This window comes from Macrobrachium nipponense, chromosome 35 (genome assembly GCF_015104395.2).
Source record: "Macrobrachium nipponense isolate FS-2020 chromosome 35, ASM1510439v2, whole genome shotgun sequence".
In the NCBI taxonomy this organism is placed as follows: domain Eukaryota; kingdom Metazoa; phylum Arthropoda; class Malacostraca; order Decapoda; family Palaemonidae; genus Macrobrachium; species Macrobrachium nipponense.
This window is the reverse complement of record NC_061096.1, coordinates 35,139,371-35,148,108: the sequence shown is the minus strand read 5'-3', so window position 1 is coordinate 35,148,108 and position 8,738 is coordinate 35,139,371.

Sequence of the window (8,738 nt, the reverse complement as noted above, 5' to 3'; positions counted from 1 at the left end):
TGCTTTAGGTGGGATGTAAATCTGCTTATGGGTGAGGGAAATATTGATGTAAAAAATCTGGAAGTATTTGAAAATTTACAGAAGTTGAAGAGATTTTGTTAATGACACAAACTATAAAGTTTTAGCCGTACCTGATATTTGAAAAATCTGATAACTTTTACTGGAGGAAAGTTGCCTAGTGTTTGAAGAATCAAGTTGAAAGAATGCTGAAACAATTTAATTTCATGTACTTGACATGCACTAAGTTTTAATTGAATCCTCAGTCTCTTAAACAGTTTTGAGATTAGTCAGAATTAAATTAAAAATGGGATTCGTTAGTTAATGTCACCAAGGATAAATTTCTAGTGTCCTATTGGTTAACTGAAGGATGGCATGGCTCCACTGCACATCTTAGGAAGATGCAATCAGCCTGAACCTCCAGGATGAGGATGAATTCTTATTGTTAGATTAAGTGGTCGCTGTACTTCTACATGTGGATGAATTTTCAGTTGAAAATTGGTGGGCTGTGGGATCTAGTCAAGTCAGGTAACACAGCGAAATTACTGTGTCTTTACAAGAGTATAAAAGTGGAACTCCTACTGTGATGGCAGTGCTTTTAGATAACATTCTTAAACCCAAAAAATCTCATGGAGTTGCTACAAGGTTATGGGAAAAATTCACTCGTGCATCCCTTTGTGTGCAGTTTACTGATGTCATTGACTTTTTTTTTTTTTTTTTTTTGTAACTTAGAACAATTTCATATACAATAGTTTGTATTTTTTTTTATCTCCAGCTCTCTTTAAGGAACAGATTGTGCAGGAGACTCATGTGCAGTGCTGCCACACTCTCGGATTGGAATTATCGTACTGGCTCCTCAAAATTATGGGTTTTCAGTAAAAAATATCGTACAAAATTGTAGATTTTATCGTAATTATTATCTCACACTGTTTCTGATATTTAACACATTTTTATAATTTGACAAAATAATGAATTTATGTATGATTTCTTTGTAGTCATTAATACCTTGCAATTTACATATATAATTAAGAAAAAAAATACAAATGAAACATTTCTCTCTACAAAAACGAAAAAAATGGAATTATGAATAATTAGTAATGTTATCAACAATTGTTATGGAAAAATTATTACTATATTGTATTAACAATGGTAAAAAAGTATACAGCTTAGAACGTCACTTCTTTCCATAATGTAAACTAAACTGATAACGAATTAACACGAAGATATCTTTAAGCACCCCAAAACATCGAAAATCAAAATAGCATCACTGAGTAGTAATTTAAAATAAATATATATAATTAAACATGACTGGTACTGATACCTATCCCATGATCTTCTTCTTCTTCTTCTTCCTAGCTTAAACCCATTTTTATATGGGGTCGCCATTGCGAATGAGTCGTCTCCATCGATTTCTGTCTTGTGCCTCGTTCTCATTTATACCTTTCAATTCCATATCTTCCCTTACACAATCACGCCATCTCTTTCTTGGTCTTCCCTTCTTCCTTCTACCCTGCACTTCCATTTCCATCATATGTCTTCCAACATGACGTTCCTCCCTTCGTAATAGATGTCCATACCATCGAAGCCTTCCTTCCTGTATTTTCTTCGATATTTCAGCTACCTTTGTCGATCCTCTTATATACTCATTTCTAATCGCATCTTCCATGGTTACTCCCGACATCCATCTCAACATTCTCATTTCTGCTACATCCATCTTCTTCTCCTCTGTTTTCCTCATACTTGCCGTTTCTGTTCCATATAACATTGCTGGTCTGACCACCGTCCTATGGAACTTTCTTTTCAATTTCAGAGGGACCTTCTTGTCCTGTCCCGGGACCCGCGGCGGACGCCTGCCCCCCCCCGACCCGGGCTGGGCGGACGCCTGCCCGCCCGTCCCGGACGCTCGGGCGGACGCCGGCCCCTCCCGTCCCTTGGACGCTCGGCGGACCGCCTGCCCGCCCGTTCCCGGGACGCTCGGTCGGACGCCTGCCCGCCCGTCCCTGGGACGCTCGGCGTACGCCTGCCCGCCCGCTCCCCGACCTCCCCCCCCGGCCGGACGCCCCCCCTCCCCGGCCCGAAACCCGACGCCCTCCGGGCCCGGACGCCTGCCCGCCCGTCCGGGACGCTCGGCTGACGCCTGCCCGCCCGTCCCTGACGCTCGGCGGACGCCTGCCCCCCGTGCCCGGGACGCTCGGCGACGCCTGCCCGCCCGTCCCGGTACCTCGGTCGGCGCCTGCGCCGCCCGGTCCCGGGACCGCTCGGACCGGACGCGCTGCCCGCCCGGGTCCCGGACGCTCTCGGGCCCGGCCTGCCCGCCAGGTCCCCGGGACGCTCGGCGGGCGCCTGCCCGCCCGTCCCGGGAACGCCCCTTCGGCGGCGGGCGCCTGCCCGCTCCCGTCCCCGGGCGGAAGCTGCGGCTGGACGCCTGCCCGCCCGTCCCTGGGACCTGCGGCGGACGGGCCAGCCCGCCCGTCCCGGGAACGCTCGGCGGACTCCTGCCCGCCCTTCCCGGGTACGCTCGCGGGTAACCATCCTGCCCGCCCGTCCGGACGCCTCGGGTGACGGACGCCTGCCCGCCCGTCCCGGGACCTGCGGTCGGACGCCCCACCCGCCCGGCCCGGGAACGCTCGGCGGACGCCTGCCCGTCCGTCCCGGGACGCTCGTGGGGGGAATCGGCGGACCCCGCCTGCCCGTCCGTCCCCGGACGCTCGGCGGACGCCTTCCCGCCCGTCCGGGACGCTCGCCCCGGAACCCGCCTGGCCCGCCCGTCCCGGGACGCTCGGCGGAAAACGCCGCCCGCACCGTCCCGGGAAACGGCTCGTGGGTTCCGCGGGCGGACGCCTGCCCGCCTCCCGGGACGCCTCGGCGGACCCTGCCCCCGGGACGTCCTCGGACGTCGGGAGGCCGCAGGTGGGATCTGGGCGGGCGCCTGCCCGCCCGTCCCGGGACCCGCTCCCGGCTGCGCCACCCTGGCCCCAGCCCTCCGTCCCGGGACGGGAGCTCGGGGATGCGGGCGCCTGCCCGCCCTCCGGGAACGCTGCTCGGGCGGATGCCTTGGCCGCCCGCCCGTCCCGTGACCCGCTCGGCCCGGGAAACGTGTGGCCCTTCCCCCCCCGCCCGTCCCGGGACCTGGCTGCGGACGGCCAGCCCGCCCGTCCCCGGGACGCTCGGCGGAACAGCCCCTGCCAAACCCAACCGCCCGTTCCCCTGGACCTGCGGCGGACGGCCAGCCCGCCCTTTCCCGGGACTCCATTCGGGCGGCACGGCCCTGCCCGCCCTTCACCCTGGGACGCTCGGCCAGACGCCTGCCCCGTGGTCGGTCCCGGATGCCCTCGGGGACGCCCTTGCCCCCGTTCCCGCCCTGGACGCTATATCGGCGGACGCCTGCCCGTCCGTCCCTGGGAACCGCTCGGACCAGGAGGACCCGCCTGCCCGCCCGTCCTTGACGCCTCGGCCCGGTACGCCTGCCTCCCGCACCCGTCCGGGACGGCTCGGCGCTGGTGGCATGCCAACGCCTGCCCCTTATTGCCTGGACCTCCCTAGGGCCCGAGTGGTGATTGGCCCGGGACCCGCTCGGCGGGGACAGCTCGGCGGAGGCCTGCCCGCCCGTCCCGGGACCGCCTCAGGCCCCGGACCCGGCCTGCCCGCGCCCGTCCCGGGACGCTCGGCGGACGCTGCCCGCCCGTTCCCGGACGGGCTCGGGGCGGACGCCTGCCCGCGTCCGCGGACGCCTGGCCCGGCGTCCCGTGAACGCTCGGGGACTCCTGCCCGCCCGTCCCGGGGACCGCCTCGGCGGGACGCCTGCCCGCCCGTCCGGGAGCTCGGCGGACCCCCGCCCTGGGTCCCGCGCGTCCCCGGGACCCCGCCCTCGTGGCGGGCGCCTGCCCGCCCTCCCACGGGACGCTCGGCGGGACGCCTGCCCGCCCGTCCGGATTGCTCGGGGGGGGGGGGGCCGCCTGACCCCCGCCCCCCCGTTCCCGGGGGACGCTCGGCGGACGCCTGCCAGCCCATCCCGGGACGCTCGGCGGAACGCCTGCCAGCCCGTCCCGGGACGCTCAGCGGACGCCTGCCAGCCCGTCCCGGGACCAAGCTCGTCGGACGCTGCCAGCCCGTCCCCCCGGGGACGCTCGGGGGGCGGACGCCTGCCCGCCCGTCCCGGGACGCTCGGCGGACGCCTGCCCGCCCGTCCCGGGACGCTCGGCGGACCGCCTGCCCCGCCCGTGCCGGGACGCTCGGCGGACGCCTGCCCGCCTGTCCCAAGGACCCGCGGGCCGGACGCCTGGCCCGCCCGTCCTGGACGCCTCGGCGGGACGCTGCCCGCCCGGTCCGGGACGCTCGGCCGGCCGCCTGCCCGGCCCGTACGGGACGCTCGGCGGGACGGCCTGCCCGCCCGTCCCGGGCACGCTCGGCGGACGCCTGCCAGCCCGTTCCCGGGACGCTCGGGCGGACGCTGACCGCCCGTCCCGGGAGCTCGGGGCGCCTGCCCGCCCGTCCCGGGACGCTCGGCTGCGCCTGCCCGCCCGTCCCGGGAGCTCGGAGGGCGCCTGCCGCCCGTCCCGGATGCTCGGCGGGGCGCCTTGCCGCCCGCCCGGGACGCTCGGCGGGACGCCTGCCAGCCCATCCCGGGGACGCTCGGGCGGACGCTGCCAGCCGTCCGTGACACTCAGGAGGACCGCATGCCAGGCCCGTCCCGGGAAGCTCGGCGGACGCCTGCCAGCCCGTCACGGGACGCTCGGCGGACGCTCTGCCCGCCCGTCGGGACCGCTGGCGGACGCCTGCCCGCTCGTTCCCGGGACGCTCGGCGGACGCCTGCCCACCCGTCCCGGGGACGCTCGGCGGACGCCTGCCCGCCCGTCCCGGGACCCGCGGCGGACGCCAGCCCGCCCGTCCCGGGACGCTCGGCGGGGCTCGCCCGCCGCTCCCTGCACTGTGTAACAGCTATTCTGTACCTTAGAATCAGAATATGCCACTGCATCTTCTCAATTCTCCTGGGGATTCTCTGAATCTTCAACTTCTTTTCCTTGCACTCCACGAATCCTACTCAATCCTCTCTTTCTTCTCCTGGCACCTCCACTAATCCTACTGAATCCTCTCAATTTTCTTGGGGCTTCTCCTAATCCTGTTTCTTCTCCCGACACCTACACAAATCCCCTTATTTTCTTCACAGTTTCTATATTCCCTCCCTTTTCTTTTCCATCCACGAATCAATAAAACTCTAAGAAAACATTTTAACATATTTATTTCCGTTCAAGTTCAATTTCCTTCAACGATTAACAAAACAAACTTATTACAAAATAAACATCTTCCTCAAAATTTCCACATCTTATCCGTCTGAATGAGGCCAGTGCAGTCTTCATCACGCCATTTCTTCAACATCCACACAAGCTTCTGCAGTTTTCACTTGCTCTCCTCCATTCGTCTTCATTTATCCTGGAGCCTCTTCAAATCACAGACCATTTTCTCCTTCGTTCCTCGCACCCATCCAACCTCATCATCCATCTGGTCGTTCCATTCGCCCTGGACACCGGCCTTCTTCTTCAGCAACTCCAGGCGACCATTTCCTTCCTCTAGAAGGCAACTTCAAGGCATGCCAGCTCGTTCCTCTTGAGTTTCGCTGTTTCAACTTTACACTGGAGTCCACGCTTTTCCTTCCAAGAGGTCCTCCAAAGCCTTCTGCAGGCGCTGCAACCTCAGCTCCAAGTCTTTCCAGTCGGATTCCCACTTTTCGCTTGAGTCTTTTTGTTCCTGAATGAGCCTCGCTATCCGCGCCGCTTCTGCCCTTTATAGCTTCACGTCTTTCTCCTTCTGTCGTAGGAGTTTCTCGAGCCCCTCAAGCAGGCAGTTTGCGTCTGACCACTGCCCAGACAGTTCCCTTATCCTCTCACAAAGGGCATCGTTCCTCTGACCAATTTCCTTCACGATGCTGGTTTTCTTCGGCCATCTTGACCATCTTGTCTTCCAGCTGCCGATTCTCCCCCTTCTCTTTATCGTTCCAGTTTCGAGCGAGTGAGCCCTCTCTTGCGAGGCCTGCTGTTGCAACACCTCCTGAGTGATCTGGATTTCAAGAACGCGTTCTTCCCTTCCGCCCGACTTCTGCGTCTCTTCTTGGTAGTCGAGCCTCTCTTATAGCTGAAGAATTATTGTCCTGTCCAAGTGCACGCGCTGCTCTCTCTGGTACTGGATGGCTTCTCGCAAGGCCGCAATTCTCTCGTTCAGTTCCTTTTCCTTAGGCTGTTCAGCTCTATCATTATCAGTCAGGAGAGAAATCTCGCCAGCGAATAGGCAGCCACACCAAACAAGATCACTAATAACAGCTGCTGCCAAGGCCAGATAAGGCCACATTTTCTTCAAACTGAAATCCATATCTGAAGTATCCAGTTCATATACTCTCCTCTCTCTCACTCTCGATTTTTCGTTGATTTTCTATATTCCACGAGAGATATTTTGGTTTATCGAAATATAGCAGGAAAGATTCTGAACTTTAATTATGTCTTGTCTCTTGGTCTTATAAATTGCTGAAATATCTCTCTCTCTCTCTCTCTCTCTCTCTCTCTCTCTTTCTTTCTTTCTTTCTTTCTTTCTTCCTTTCTTTCTTTCTTTCTTTCTTTCTTTCTTTCTTTCTTTCCCCGAAGGTCTGGAATTCCTCATTTGTTCCTTCATTTAGGTTTAAGGCTTTGCATTCAATATTTTGAGAGAGAAAGAGAGAGAGAGATAGAGAGAGTGGGAGAGGAGAGAGAGAGAGAGAGACCGTATTTTTGCGTAGAAAAACAGAAAAAATAGAGAATCTAATGTGTGTATAACCATGCTTAGTGTATAATGCTTTAATTGAGGTTTATATTGATATTATTCATTCTGTCTATATCATATATATATATAGATATATATATATATAGTATATATAATATATATAATTATATATTATTATATAATATATTAATATATATATATATAAGATATATATATATATATATATATTAATATATATATGTGTATATATATATATATATATATTATATATATATATATATATATATATATATATATATATATATATTATATGATATAATGCCCCAAAGTCAGGTAACCTTTTAGGCATGCTGTCTACGCACGAGGAACGCCAAAGGACACGAATGAATCAAAAGTATATTGAAGCAGGAGTGCGCACTGAAACCCACTATTGAAACCCACTCATGGAAATTATGACAGCCCTTAAGCAAGCTTACCGCGCGTGCGCACGTGTGTGTGGGCGTATTATACGTGATGTTGCAACAGTACTAAGAGAGAGAGAGAGAGAGAGAGAGACAAAATGGCTACGGTTGTTAATGATGATGTTTTTTCCCGATCACAAACCGTGACCAGGTAGTGTTTTTCTTCTTCTTCTTTCGAAATAGCGTATTCAGGAACTTGGCCTTTTTCTCTTTAAAGGAAATTCTGATGGCCACAGCTGTGAGTAAGAATAGACCAACGTGAAATGAATGTTAACAGTGTGTATTTTATAATCTCATTACATTTTACGAGTATCTGTTTATTTATTTAATTATTTGTCCATTTATTTTTTTTTTCTTTTCCAATTACTAGTCTCTTCTGTCTGTTTATCTGTTACCTTCTGTTACTACTTTCTAATGAACACCATAATATTCTTTGGAAGCTTGAATTTCAAGTCAGTGGCCCCTTTGGTGGGCTTCTTCCATATGAATACGGTTTATAGAACCCCCTTTCCTTTCTGCCTTTTTCTTATTTTTTCGGCCTTTCTAGGGGACCGTTGTAGTCTCAAAGTTAGTATTATTATTATTCTAAAGATGAACCTCATTCATATAGAATAAGCCCACCACCACAGGGTCCATTGGCTTGAAATTCAAGAACAGAAGGTAATGGGATATACAGAATGAAGAGATCACCAAACACACACACACACACAGAGTTTCATTAGCGACTTGTGTTTGTGATGGTTAATTTTTCAGAAATCATTTTCACAAGCAATTTATAATTGTTACCAAAAGTTCCCCTACTCAAATGATTCTTCAATTAATTATTTAGTTCAATTGAACGTTTGCTACAAGTATGCACACACAAATACAGTCCGTTTCTTTTTTTGTCTGCGCTCTCTCTCTCTCTCTCTCTCTCTCTCTCTCTCTCTCTCTCTCTCTCTCTCCTCGTCCGTTTTTTTTTACCTCATCTATGGCAATAAATTCGGGGATTTTACTTTGTTTATCATTTTGTCAAATGAATTCATGAATTCTCTCTCTCTCTCTCTCTCTCTCTCTCTCTCTCTCTCTCTCTCTCTCTCTCTCTCTCTCATCTTGCCCCTAAGGTCTGGAATTCTTCATTTGTTCCTTCATTTAGGTTTAAGGCTTTGCATTCGATATAAGTTGAAAGAGACCTTACAGACCTTACATCTTGTTCGGGTTGCCCCAGGTCCCTCAGTATGAGGCACCTCTAATGTCTACCAGAGAGTTGCTAGTACATCTTCCGGTATATTTTGCATCTTCCAATCTTGGATGGTCTGGGATGCAGTTTAGATATTTGTCGAGCTTATTCTTAAACACATCTACGCTCACTCCTGTTATATTCCTCAGATGAGCTGGCAACGCATTGAATAGACGCTGCATTATCGATGCTGGTGCGTAGTGGATTAATGTCCTGTGTGCTTTCCTTATTTTTCCTGGTATAGTTTTGGGCACTATTAATCTACCTCTGCTTGCTCTTTCTGATATTTTTGGCTCCATGATGTTTTCAGCTAT